Source organism: Platalea leucorodia, assembly GCF_965183815.1.
Source record: "Platalea leucorodia genome assembly, chromosome: 9".
Classification (NCBI taxonomy): domain Eukaryota; kingdom Metazoa; phylum Chordata; class Aves; order Pelecaniformes; family Threskiornithidae; genus Platalea; species Platalea leucorodia.
The window spans coordinates 3,747,462-3,761,521 of NC_138831.1; positions in this window are offsets into that span (position 1 = coordinate 3,747,462).

Sequence of the window (14,060 nt, forward strand, 5' to 3'; positions counted from 1 at the left end):
AGGAGGAAAGAGCAGATTAAGAAGCCATCCTCAGACTCTGAGGGCAGAAGTCACCTCTTTAGGTGAATCAGCAGCCTTGGAGACAGCAAAAAGCAAATCCAATGCAAGTTTTGGTACAATCACATGTATCACAAACCTCAGTCACAGCTGCTTCATCATTGTTTGTATTGCGTTGGTTTTGCTGCATGGGGATCACTCAAACAGACCTTGAAATTTTCTAGCAACCAATTGCATTTGAACATTTCAGATTTAATAATGAATATCTTCTTCTTTTCATTAGGATGTGCAGCTTCCAGACTTCCTGATATGAATCCAGAGGAGCTGGCAATAAAGGGAAACCAACAGCCCATGCATAATGGAGCTGGTTTTTATGCCGACACAGCTCTCTCTTTCTTCTGATTTTTTTGTGAGTGGGTATAGGACTCCCAGGGGACTAATCATGTTGGACAGCAGGTTCTGTGCAAGGTTCACGCTGCTCCCCCATGCGCTTCCCATCTGACCAGTGTCAGCCTCTGCAGTTTCAGTTCTTGGTGTCCCACCTGAGGGATACACCTCAGTGCCTCTTCATCCACCTAAATTGCTTGCCACGTAATTTGCTCACCTCTGAAACAACCTTCTGCCCCTCTGGTCTGGACTTTGAACTCCTCTCAGCGTGTGCCAGTGTACAGACTGGCTGAGCTGCTCCTTCACCTCGTCCCTGAGCTGTCCCCAGGGCTCTTCCATGACGTTTTCTCTGTCTCTGCACTGCTAGCGCCTTGCTGTCTTTCAGAGTCTAGGCAAATATGATCACTTATGCTTTGGGATGGAGGGCGAGATCTTGACTTAGGGGCCTGGGGATGGGGTGAAAAATACCTTGTTTACACTGTCTCCTTAAACTATCCACTTCAACCAAGAAATCTCCCGAGCGTGTCTTTTCCAAGGAAAAAATGCATGTACTTCGTTTTGAACATGAAGCTTCATGCTCAGTTCAAATGACCATGGTTTAATGCCTCACCACCACTCAATGCCTCTGACATTGTAACTTCTTTCCTATGAGTTTCCAATACAACCTAAACCCCACGTCTCCCTTGTCGAGGACTTTTGTTCTTCCTCCCAACTCAGGTACAAGCATGCCATTGCCTGATGTGGAGAGATAGCACAGTCTAAAGATCAGAAGTTGGGGCCTTTGCCCAGGTCTCCTGATTACTGGGTTGAGTGACCATTACCCTTCCATAGGCCATGCCTTCCTCCCTCTCTACAGCAGAGTTCATATCTTCTTCCTCAAGAGCTGGGAGAGTGGCAAAAGAGCACAGCACCCATGACAGCCATGAGGATACTTGTTGGCCCATGGCAAGCAGCCAGACAGGCACAACGCTCATGTGCTTGGAAAGAGAGTCCTGAAACACCACAGAGAAATACATAGGCACCCATCTAGAAAAATGCTGAGCAATTCAGAACAGGAACAGCCTAAAAGGGTTGTCCCTCTTGAGGAGGAAAGCAGAAATATGACCCTCGGTTTCTGTGTGCAAGGGGTTGGATTCATCTCACTCCTACAAGGCAGACGTTTCCATCTGAGGCAGGCACCCCAGGCTCCAATTATAGCCAAGGAGAGACACAGGCACTCATCCTAATGTCCGTATTAGGATGAGATGAACTGCACTTTAAAATGCCTATTATTCTTTCTAGACTGTAAAATAAACCTATGACAAGTGGATCAGTTCTCCGAATAGGAAGATGAAATGAATCCCATCCCAGATTTCTGGCTATATCAGTGCAGCATTGTCCATGCTCCTACTAATACTGAATTGGTTGTAAAAAGAGTCCACAGTTCTCATAAACTGGATTCTTGAGTGCAGCTTCTGGAGTTTTTAGCTAGATCAGGCAGCTGGTGGTATAAAATACGTGATAGATTAAAGCCCTTTGAATGTTTCCACAGATGTCAATCTTGTTTTCTTGTCTTTCCTGCAACAAACAACAGGCTAAATTTCACATGTTAAGTTGTACCACAATTTTATAAACTCCTTTTCATCTTGAGATACTGGTCATTATGGGCAACAGTGATAGAGGTGGACTTTTTGAGATTAATTTATTGCAGCCTAAGGTAAGACCAAACGTACATTCCTCATACATCAGACCAAACGTATGTTCCTCAGTAGGAGGGAAATGCAGGGTGAGCCACAGAGCAAAACACACCCCCAGTCTGATACTGTGCACTACCTATGGAGAAGTCAGTTCTATCTCTGTCCTTGGTCCATGTGGCAACCCAGTTCTGCAATCAAATAATGCTTTGGGGGACATTTTTATAAGGTCTAGAGACTTTCTGGCCCCAGGAGTGCACAGATCAAAGGCTGAAACCCATCACGCCAGGCTAACAGCCTCTTCTCAACAGACATCTCTTCTCGGTGCCTTTCTCAGTTTAAACTATTTTGTCTTGACTGTGAGCAACCATAAGCTGCACAAAATATCCCATACACAGCCTTACTACTGCCTTGTACAATGGCATTAGTACATCCCTGTTTCTCAGGAAAACACTTGTTCTGATGAGATTTCTTCTGTTGTGACTGACTAATAAATCTGAGTCTTCCAACAGAAAGATTTCCGAAGGACAGGGGTCCCCCTTCCCTTCCTAGCTCTGCGGTAGAAATTCTTACTTCTGTAGCACCCAACTGCGTGACTTTGCACTATGATGTTTGTATCACATTTCCATCTGCTTCCAGTTGCATTCCTCTTTCTATGTGTGCAGCCCAGCCCCTGCTCCGCTCCTGCCCCTGTGCTGCCACACAGCTCCCACACGCCAGCCTTCGCCACCCCGCCGGTCCTTCCCCACCAAAACCCAGCAGGGCCCAGCCTACAGCCACGGAGTTAATTGGAGGCAGCGACAATGCGGGAGTTAATTAATCCCACCAAGCCAACGGCAGGAGCTTCCTGATTTGTCATTGCTGCTCTCCGCACGTCTGATGAGATGCTCCCACCAGGATGGGACCTCATCCTGGCCAGCCGCCGCTAATGCTGGGGAATTCACCCACCTCGGTGCAGAGCTGACATTTAAGCTCTTCCTCCCCTCTGCTCCCTCGCACAGCTCCAAAGATCAAGGGCAAGAGGGCGTCATTAAACCTAACCCTGTAACGAATGACACGCACATCTCTCACTGCCAAGCCCCCACATCCTCAGCCTCGCTGGCATCGTGTCAGGCCTCATAACGCTTCTCCTTCCCAGGGAATTCACTCCTCCCACTTGAAAATCAGTAAGTGCACTGTCCCTGCCTGTTGCTGATGCTGTCTGCATCCTCAATTGCCAGCAAGTTGCAAAACTTTGGTGCATTTGGATTTTAGCCACTGTGCATCTGTAAGCCCTGAGGATAATCAGTCCATGGTGATCCGTGGAGACTGGGAGGCTCCTCCTGATAACCAACATCTCCTGAAGCTGCCCTTGCAATCTGCTGGCTTCCCTGGCACCAAGGAAAGGTGCTGTATTGGGAACTGGGAGCAGTGGGGTCAGGACAGAGACCACAGCAGGGGAAGGAAAGTGCGAGAGAGCCATCCCAGTGCAACCATGCCTGCAGGCAGGCTGCTCCCTGCTCACTTGGTCTGGGGCCCTGGCTTTGGGGCAATAGAAATCTGACTTTACTCTGAATTACCACTATTTCAGGTCCCTGAATCCAGTTTCGTACCGTAAAAGCTAGGCTTGTCCCCAACTGTTTTTTACAGATTTACAAAGTTCCCTTCATTGCACCTGCTTTCCAGCAGGTTTATTACCAGCAGCTGCTAACAAGCACTGCTGGCTTGGTGGCTTGTCACAATTCCTGTGTTGATTTGCTTGGGATTTTTGTAGGGTTGCCATGTTGTTGGCACTAAAAAAATCTCGATTCAACCCATTGGTTTGAGTAGCTGGCAAGGAAGAGCAAACGGCAATGAATAAATAAGCTTTGAAAACAGAAATACCTATGTTGAAAAAAATGAAGTTTTTCGGCTTGTAACCTAGACAAAGCATGGCTGTAAATGTTAGCTACACTGAAATCGAAGAAGAGCACTGGAGCCCATTCATGCAGCCCTGTTAGTGAATTTAGGCTCTTTGGAAAGAGCCATTAGCATTTGTTTAGGTTTTTTCAAGCAGAAGTTGGCACTCTTTAATCTGTGAAATTTCCCATAATTTATTGACACTTACACATCTTTCTTTTCTGCAGAAACACTGCTGGTTTTAATTAGCGCAAATTAATCAATAGCAGGGGGGCCATGCTGAGTTCCAGTGAAAGGCAGGTGAGGAGCGCCGGTTGCATGCTAAACACAGCGATATGTAAAACTGACAAGCGGAGCCGAAGCTTCGCGGCGCTGCACCGTGCAGCAGGGCAGGTGTAGCCGGCAGGAGTAAGCACAGCTCTGAATCCGCAGCTCAGCGTAGGCCACGCAGTGCAAATGCATGCTTTTAATTATGATTTCCAAACTTTAGTAAGTGTGTGTGTGTGTGTGTGTGTGTGTGTGTGTGTTACGGGTCTCCCCTTGTGCCTGCTCTGCAGCGGATGAGAGATGTTTCTGCTCCTGCTTACCATGGCTTGGGGTCATTTGGGGTTTTTTTTAACTCAAGCTGTAGAATTGCATCTGGTCATTCTGGAAAGCTTGTTTTTGCTGGGTTTGTCACAGCCAAAGAGGGACTGTCTCAGTTACACGTGCAGACAGTAGTAGTGCATGCATCTGCATGGGGATCCGTACGTGTCCTTGGTCTCAGCTTCCTCACCCACCCCTGCTGCTGCGGCCACTTCTGCCAGAACCAGATGGCCTGGGCCCTTGGGCTTCCTGGTCCCCCAGAAAAGCTGCGGACTGTTGGCCATTTTCAAAGCACAGCCCTGATGTTCACTGCCATATTTAAGGGAGTGATCACACTACCATCCTAGAGCTGTCAGTTGAGAAAATCAGGGAGAGTCAGGGAAAACCAGTGGAGAAAACACTGATCAATTTAAAATGCTTAACTTGTTTGAATTAACATATGCATGGCTTATGTACTTTTAGTTGGATAGCCAGATGCAACTCCTGATTTTCTCCACTGGTCACAGAGCGAGCTCAAAGTCTGGCAGCCCTGAGCAGAAGCAGCCTAAATTGCTCCTTTACTCCTCTCCTCTCCTGTGTTGCGTGCAGACAGGCCTTTGCCCATGGTTCACATGGACCAAACATTTCAGCTATTCTTGAAGCCTTCTCGGATGTTTCACAGCCTGTGTGAAGCTTCTAGCTCGGAGGTCCTGAAGGATATGGTTGAAATACCAGGGTGCTCCATCATCTCTGCTCCCAGGTGGTCCATAAAGGTCAGTCCCTGGTCTTGGTTGGCAGCAGTTTCCTGGGTTCATCGCAGAAGTCTAGCACAAATACCACACAACTATCCTCTCTCCAGGGCTTCTGGTATTTTTTTCCTTCCTGTTTGCAACCAAGAAGCCCACTGATTAGATGGTTTTTAATCTAGACTTTACCAGAACATGAGAGACCCTACTGCCACCACCCTTGGGTTGCAGCTCTTCCAACTTCTCTGTGCTGGTGTCTTTTTGTATGTCCGTATCAAGCCACAGCCGCATCTGCAGCCTCACCACAGACACCCACAGGCCTTGTCCACATGGTGTGCTCACTGTAGAGACAAGCCACACTGCACTTGCTTTTTTTTCCAGGTCTGCAGGATCAAAGCACTGCAAACTCACATGTTGCCTTCTTTGTCTCTCTTCCTGCCACATCCCAGGCAGCAGCAGTAGCAATAATCATTCCAGGATCAAAACCTGCTTTCTATTATCCAGCTTTGGTTGATGATGATGTATGAAGCAGAGAGAAAAGAGACAGCTTGATTTTCATAGGTTAGGTGTTGACCCTGCTGGGCTTAGTGTAGCATGAAACTAGTTTTGACTAGTAAACTGAATAAATATGCCACGGAAGCTGTAGAGGGGGAATATATATGCAACACTAAGGTGCCATTTTTACAAAATGACTTTGATTCATCAGAGGGCTAAGCTGATGCCCAGTGCATTAGCAATCCTGTGAACAGGAGCTCAGGGAAATATTTCAATTCATAATCTGCTTGCAGGAAAGAGCTTCCTCTCCTACTTCAAAATGTGAAACCATTTGGCAGAGCAGCTCAGGGCAAAAACTATGGGACACGGTGCCGCCAGTGAGCCCAAGGGATGCAGCAAGAAGGTGAACAAAAGCCTCTCTGCTGCCTTGTCAGGTCTGCAAGAGCCAAGAAAATCACTAGCATTGCAGATGTGGCAGAAAGAGTGAGAGCTGGTTTGTTAGCAGTAAAACATACACGTCCTATGAAATTCAGTCTGGGTGGAAGAAGCAAAGTAAATGGTGTAGTAGAGGACTTAATAGAAGGGTGATAAAATAATAATTATTTTGGCATTTCAGCCCACAGACGCTCTTCCCAGGCAGGGACCTGTGGTTCTGGATTGTCCTGCAATGCTCAGTGCTCTGGCAAGGGGCTTTGGGCCATCTTTCTGGATCTGGACCACAGCACCACCCATAGTAGAGGACTAATACCTTGACAAGTTTAAATGTGAGGTGCACCACAAGCACGAGGTATTTCCAGTTGAATTCAGAGAGATCTGAAGCTGATCCTCAGCCTCTCCAACCTCAGGAGTGGCCAAGCCTGTGACTCCAGTCTCAGCCTACCTCAAAGGGCAAACCCTTCTCTTTCTTCCTATGGAAAGGGCACAGGGAAGGACTCAGTTACAAGGATTTTGATGGATGCACTATGAAAGAAGCGCAAACTCAGCAGACATCCCACTTCTGAAGCTATATCTTCCCTGGCAAGAGCCAAGATGGCCAATCTCTGCAAGTGCTCCAAGCTGGTCAGATGTAATCCCACTCCAGCCTAAGAGCCATATGGTCATTTTTAACAGGATGCTGCACTCCCCTTGGTGGAAGCATTCCCTAAATGATTCTAGCAGATCTTAAAGAATTATGTGGCATTTTCCTTCAATTCCTGCAGCAACAGGCAGTAATAAGAAAGAAATGCGTCTGTTGTCCTTATTTATGCTTCAGTGCCTCACCATGATTTTTTGGATGGTCCTTGAATACATGGACTAGGAATTCTGCTACCCAAAACTACTGCCCCTGCATGGTGAGAGTTCCCCTCATCATGTTGGGTTAAGCCGGAGGTAAAGGAAGAGGAACAGGCTTATTTGCACACAATATGGCACGTGCCTACTCATAGGCACAGAACTTAGGCTTAGGCACAAGCAAAAGAAAATCACGGCTGTTACCATTGCTTTCTTAGGCTAGGGACAATAAATAGCTGGACTGGGGTCAGTAGATTTTGTGGACAAGAGGAGACTTGAGACCTTTGATTCATCATTCACTTGGAAAGATAAAATCTATCTATATTTTTTTTTTCCTTGGGGCAATGATGACTTCCACTGAGGAAAGAGCAAATATAGTAAAGAAAAGCTTCTCATATTGAAATACATTTTTCTATTAAATATAGAGGGCAAAGGAGAAAAAGTTAGAGGGAAAGAAATCCTGGTAAAGGTTTATTTAATATAAGCTACATTTATATTTTTGGTGAGTTACGGGGCATAAATTGAGCATTTTAATATATTCTATAATGCTGCAGAAACATGACCTTGAAGTTAGCACAGAAATCTATTTAAGCTTTTATTTAGCAGCTGTGTAGCCTTTCAGAATATGAACTTTAATAGGAGTGGAGTTAACAACCAATCGTCTTCACTCAGGCGTGGTCATAATCTGATTCATGAACATATACTCTTCTCTATTACTGTTTGTTTAATTTTCCGTCCTTTGAAATAAGTGCTCAAATCCCTATTCTGGCTCCAAGATCAAGACTCAGGGTCCCCGTGTGTTTCATCTGGTTCTGCGCAGGAGAAGCATTTGGGAGAAGTGCAGTAGACTCCAGTCACTCACAGAGCGTTTGGTGCCCTGATAAAACTTCCACAGCCCCCAGGTTATTTCTTCCAAAACCAGGCTATCCTGCAATCATTTGCAAGAAAATAAAACCAGAATTTTCTTCTTCCGAAATTCTTTGAAATGTGTTTACAACTTCAAAAAAAGGTTTTCCCCAAAATGTTTCAAGTGTTGAAAAATCCACTAAAATTCTTTTTTTTTTCTTTTTCTTTTTTTTTTAAACAGGAAGAAACAGGTATTTATGAGACATATATTTTGGTAGGAGAAAAATACTGTGATGGGAGAAATCACACTGTGCAGAGTGTGTCGCTACCCAGCCCATGTACCAGGATGAGAGCAGCCATCTCTCATAACAACACACCTAAGAAAAGCAAGAACTTTGTAGCAGTAGATGAACAACTTGTGAAAATACAAAGAAGAATTAAAGAACCGGGAATGAGTAAGCCTTGTTCCACTCTGCTTGCTGGCTTGTTGATTGATGGAGAGATGCATAGGCTGGCGGAAAGAAGAAGCATCTCTTGGTAAGAAATATTTCACTGCTAGGTTCCTTTTTTGCCTGTCTATCTGGAGGCAAGTGTGAACCCAGCGCACAGCCCTGCACCTGCTCCAGCAGGATTCGCAGATGTTGTTTGCTCAGCATCATGGTTATCAGATCTGAAAACCCTGTCTAGAGGTCTCCCGCACCGTCCCTGCCCAAATCCCTCCCTTTGCGGCTCACGAGGTCTGCTGAAAGGGGCTGCCCTCTCTTTCACCTTCCAATCGCCTGCTGGCAAATGAAAGGAAAGGGAGAGGAGGCAAAAGGGAGGAGGGAAGTCGTAGCGAGTGGTGTGAGACGAGCAGAGGAGAAAATGTTACCCACCCAAAAAAATGTACGCAGAGCGAGCGTGGCTGACAAACTGTCACTGCCGGTGTCCTTCACTTCCATTGCTGTCATTTGTAATTCATCAGAAGCAGAGAGGGGACTCAGAATCATATCAGGGTGGCATCTTCCATCACAAGAAACTCCGTTCTTCTAATTAACTTTCCCACTGACCCGGAGATGAACATTGTGTGTGTGTGTATGGTGTGCGGAGAGAGTCAGAGAGGGATATTGCACTCTGATGTCTCCACGTTTATGACACTGCAGTTTGATTGGTTTGTGTGTGTGTGTGAGGTTAATTTGTGCCTCTAAAGCATGCATCGATAGTCTTTAAATTTGCTTGAAACAGAGGTTTCCTTTGCCTGTTGTGATCCGCCCTTGTCTGAAGGAAAACGTGCTTATGGTGCGGTGGCAGCAATACAGCATGGCACGTAAATCCAGATGATCTTGAAGGAGTTATCTGATTCCCTTTGTGAGAACAACAGATTTCTGGGCCTCGCTTCTATGTCACGGATGTTGGCTTTACACCGCCTCAATAATATTGCTCTCATTTTACACCACTGTTACCAAACCTGCCCCTCATCCCGGTTACAGGCAGGTAGGCTGACTTACAAGGAGAGCCAAAGCTATGCTCCAAGGAGGACCATGCCAAGTCATATCAAAGATCTAGCTCGCCCCGTCTCTTGTCTTTAACAGTGGACAATAATAAATGTTTAGGGATCGCTCTTAAGAAGCAGGTGGGCAAATAGGTGTAACCCTCTCAATGCTTTGGCCAACGGTTTGTGGCACAAGGACAGCCTTCGATTTGGGGGAAGGTGATGTCTTCATCTGTGCGGGTGACTGAATTGGGGATGGGTCTCAGGAGTCTGGATGCACAAAAACAAGGTTTCAAAAGGTTTCAAGGTTTTCCAAAACAAAATTGCAAGGTTTCAAACCGATCTGCTAAAGCACAGTCAGTCATTGCAGAGTAAACCTTGGTCTTGAAGAACTGATTTATTATCAATGCCATGGGATGAAATAATTTTTTAATGATCCTTTTGTAATTGAGCAGTAAGATCCTAATGGATTATAGCCATGCTGGACCTAAATATTAGAGCAAGCTACCTTGGAATCAGTAACTGCCTGGTGCAACAGCCTGGAAATCTTGGGGTGACTTGATATAAATTAACAAGTAGAGGTTTATAATGCATTAAATATGACAATTAATCTCACAGTCAGTGAAGCAGCTTCTCTGTGAGTTATTTTGACGTGAAATTATGTTTTAGTTTACTCTCCCTGAATCTCCTGGTCTCACTCAAGATGCCATAAATTTTGTATTCACAACACCAATCAGCAGAGTAAAAACTGTTAAAGAGAAAGGTAAAAACGTAGTCACTTAAGTAGAAAATAGTTGGCTACAGCAACCTCATACAGTCTTAAGTCTCTCAAAATCACTTGTTACTTTCAAGGAAGTTGAACTGGTGGCCACACAGTTTATGTGAAGCCTGTCCAGGCTGCAGGCTGTTTCCTACGGTTGCAAACAATTCTCTGTGTAACCCATATGCCATAATGCCAGATTAAGCCCAGCCAACAGTGCTGCCTCTGTCATGAAGTACAGAGAGCTTTATCACAGTTATTATGTTCAATTAGTTTTCCTGTCTAGTTTGAGCAATTACATCTGAGGACTTTTTTTGATGAAATATGCTTACAATACATCCTCCTTTCCAATTTCTCATTGCATGGCTAAGATTATTTCTTTATACCATGTACATTGCAGAGCCCACCATGTCTCTGGAAGGCACTTTAACAAGTTTATGAGGGCAGAAACTTGTCATTTGACTGGTCATTTGCAGAAGATGTATGAAACATAGCCAGGAGAGCAGAGGATGATCTGTTGTTTATTGCAGGAAATGTTATGGGTCCTTCCATGGAGAGAGGTGTTAGAAGCAGGATAACCTTGGGATTTGTAGGTCGTGCTGAAAACAGGCAGATGAGATTAAAACAGTTGTCAGTATGTGTGCACATACAGACAGAAATACTGGGAAGAGCCAGTAGAGCCCATTGGGAGTTGGGGTCATCTATAAAGATCGGTAAAGTGGCTAGAATATTTAGACGAATATGGTGTTTACATAAATTTGACTTTGGGGATTGGCTGACATATGATTGATTGATTAAGAGCTTGATTAAGAGAGAGTCATCCTTGAGAGCAGAGTCCTGGTATGGCAGGTTGTGTCTTTTATTACAAGAACAGGCCAATATTTCTGGAGGACCAACATTCAGGCTCCGGCATCTAAGTGCTCTTTTGGGGTTTCCAGGCTGTTTAATTCACTCAGCTCAAAATAATCCTGGTGTTCAGCAGGGCATGGCGGGGTGTCTGTTGAGAGGTCATGGATTCATTTATTTAGTCCATAAATTAGGAGAAAATACTGGCCTCAAATGTAAGCAAGACAGATGCTGAGGAGAGGATGGCAAGCCAAAAGCCATTAGGAGGAACTTGCACACGCTGTATCTGTGTATTGGCCTTGAGGGCAGCAGAGCAGAGTCCTGGAGCTCTCCTGATAGCTGACATGAGATGAAAAACTCTTCAACAAATGGGCCCTGATTTCACCTGCACTCAGCTACCAAGGGGGCTGTTTCTGAATGGCCAGGTGTGGCCTTTCGCCCCGAGCTTTGCCAACTTGCACACGGCTGAATGAATCTGCTAAAATGATCAGCTGGGAAATAGCTAATATCATTAAATACCATTTAAGCTGTCATTTTTATGTGTAGAGTCAACACCCCTCGTGATGAATGGGTCAGCTCACGCCTCAGGGAGCGATCGTTGCAGGTGTGTTGCTGCCTTGGAAAAACATCAGGGTCTTGGTTTGCCCCGGCTTATATTTAAGACTACAACACAGTTTATGTAAAGGCAAGATAGGGCCCTGAGGAATGATGTCTGTCATAAAGCGCATGAGAAAGAATAAAGGAAGAAGCCTGATGTCAGATTCTTGATTTTGCTGAAGTTTCAACACAGCACAAATTCCCAAAACCCCAGGAAGGCGCACTGAAATTTTCTTTAGCAGACTAATGATGTTTGAGGCTATTTTTCTTGTTGCAGACAACTGCACACCAATAGCAACAAAAAAAAGAGCCTAATGAACCTGCAGAAACGTATGGCCTTAATGAAGATGAAAGCCTCTCTTCCAGCTACCTTGCCTAGAAACACAAAAAAAAGGAGGAAATTAAAAAAGAAAAGACAAGGTGCCAGCTGCTTGGAGAGATTTCAGAGGCACAACTGGATCTGCTAAAAGGAAGAAAAGAAGGAAAGAAAGAAAAAGCTCTTTCCCTGGGGTTCTTCTGCAAGACCATTCTTCATTGCTGCTGAGTCTGCATTAAATGGTGCAGCTGGTTGAAGGAGGAAGGCTTCTGGGTGGAGGGGAATACAGAGATATATATTTTTAATGGGCTCGTAAGTTCCTGGAGAGAGAAATGAAGAGCTGTTAAGCTTCTTGAGCTGAAAAGTTCTTCTGATTCCAAGGGCCCTGAGTGTTGCATTGCCTCTGGTGATTGTCAGCTCTCTGCGATCTCCACTCCATTTGTTATTTTATTTGTGTAAGAACAACCAGTCTATCACCTGATAAGATTTATAACTAATGCTGAGCAGGGTTGTACAGAAAATACTGAAGCTTGTACTGTAAGGCTTGTTGGTTTTTTCTGAGATCTGTTCCAGGATAGCAAGACATTAATATACCAGCTTTCTCCTCTGGAAGCTGCCTTCAAGGTTCGATTTCTTCTTGCTGGTGAAAGAAGTTTGTCCTTTTATCTCCAGCCCCTCCTGATCTCTTGGGGTGACAGGCAGTTTCAAGCCTGGGGGTTTTTGACAGAGTTTTGGGGGTAGGCAATGCTGGACTGGCAGAAGATGCTGGCTGTCACATTTGAGGTGGGCTGATGGAGCTGCATGGGAAACCTGCCCAAGCCCCCGCCCGTATCCTTGCCAGTGCCACAACACATAGCTGACATTTCTAAGAGCCAAGACTTTTCACAATATAGTAAAACACTGACGCAAAAGACCCGTAAAAATCAGTTGCCTAATGGATATGGTTTTCTAATGAAGGGGAATAAAAATTATGATCAGCAGACTAAAGTTCTGCCTTCAGCTCTCCTGTTAAAAATCTCCATGTCACCCTGAATGTAAGAGCTGAGTTTGAGGTGTTATGTACGGGGGATATTTTGGAATAAGAAGAGCTCTTAAAAAGGTTCATTGTTTCTACCGTGACTATTTCTTGCATTGCAGTGGTGCCGTGAGATTTCTTTTTCGGACAGGGAGTACGTGTGCCAAGCACTGTCCAGACACAAAGCAGCATGTGACTGCACAGCCCAGGAGGCTAACGTACACCTTAGGAAAGAGCAGAAATGTCTGACTTGCTAATAACAATGAAAACACTTTTTTCCAGGGACTTTATCTGGAAAATACATGAACAGGAGGAGAAAATGAAAAGGACAAAGCTCCAATGCTTAAAGATGTTTCAAAGGCACAACTGGAGCTGCAGAGGGGGAAAAAAAAAGAGCAAAAGAGAAAAAAATCCGTGCCTCACCAGGGCTGTAACTACAGGGTCATTCTTCATTGCTGCTGCTGCTGATTCTGCATTAAAAGGTGTAGCTGATTAAAGATTTGGTTTTGGGGAGGGTTAGGGGTGAGGGAATACATAGATATATATTTTTAATGGGCTTGTAAGTTATTAGAAGGAGAAATGAAGGGCTGTTTAACTTGTACAGATGATAAGTTCCCAGGACCTTGAATGCTGCAGATGTTTTACCAATTGCCTTTCATCTCTGCAAGCTTTACTCCTGTTACAATTTCTGTTTGTGCACTGACCAACAGGAGCTGTCCTCTCTTAAGGTTTGTGACAGATATTTGTGGTTTGTCCCCAATGCAGACTAAAATGTCAGGCAGTATCCTACGCCTTCCTAGTGAGGGTATCTATATAACATACTCAGGGCAGGTACAGGTCACTTTGGCACGGGACTGAAGACACGTAAACACTTCCCACCACACCAGCAGACTCTTAGACCTCTGGTTTGATGATACAATAAAGCCAGATTTAAAGCTTCCAGTACTGGACGAGGTATGCTGTGGCTGCACGATGCAAAGCACTGATTTGGTGGATGCTTGCTCTGATAGTTCAAATTTGCTCAAAAACCACTGATGGGCTAACTTTGCATCAGACGGATTTCTGCAGACCCTGGTGTTGCATCTTATCCTGCAGTCAGCCTAAAACCTTTGTATTGCCCTCTCCAGCTGGTTACAGAGAAAGGCAGCCCTATTTCGAGGCCAGATTCAGTTCAGCTCAGTCCCCGAGACTGAGCTGGTC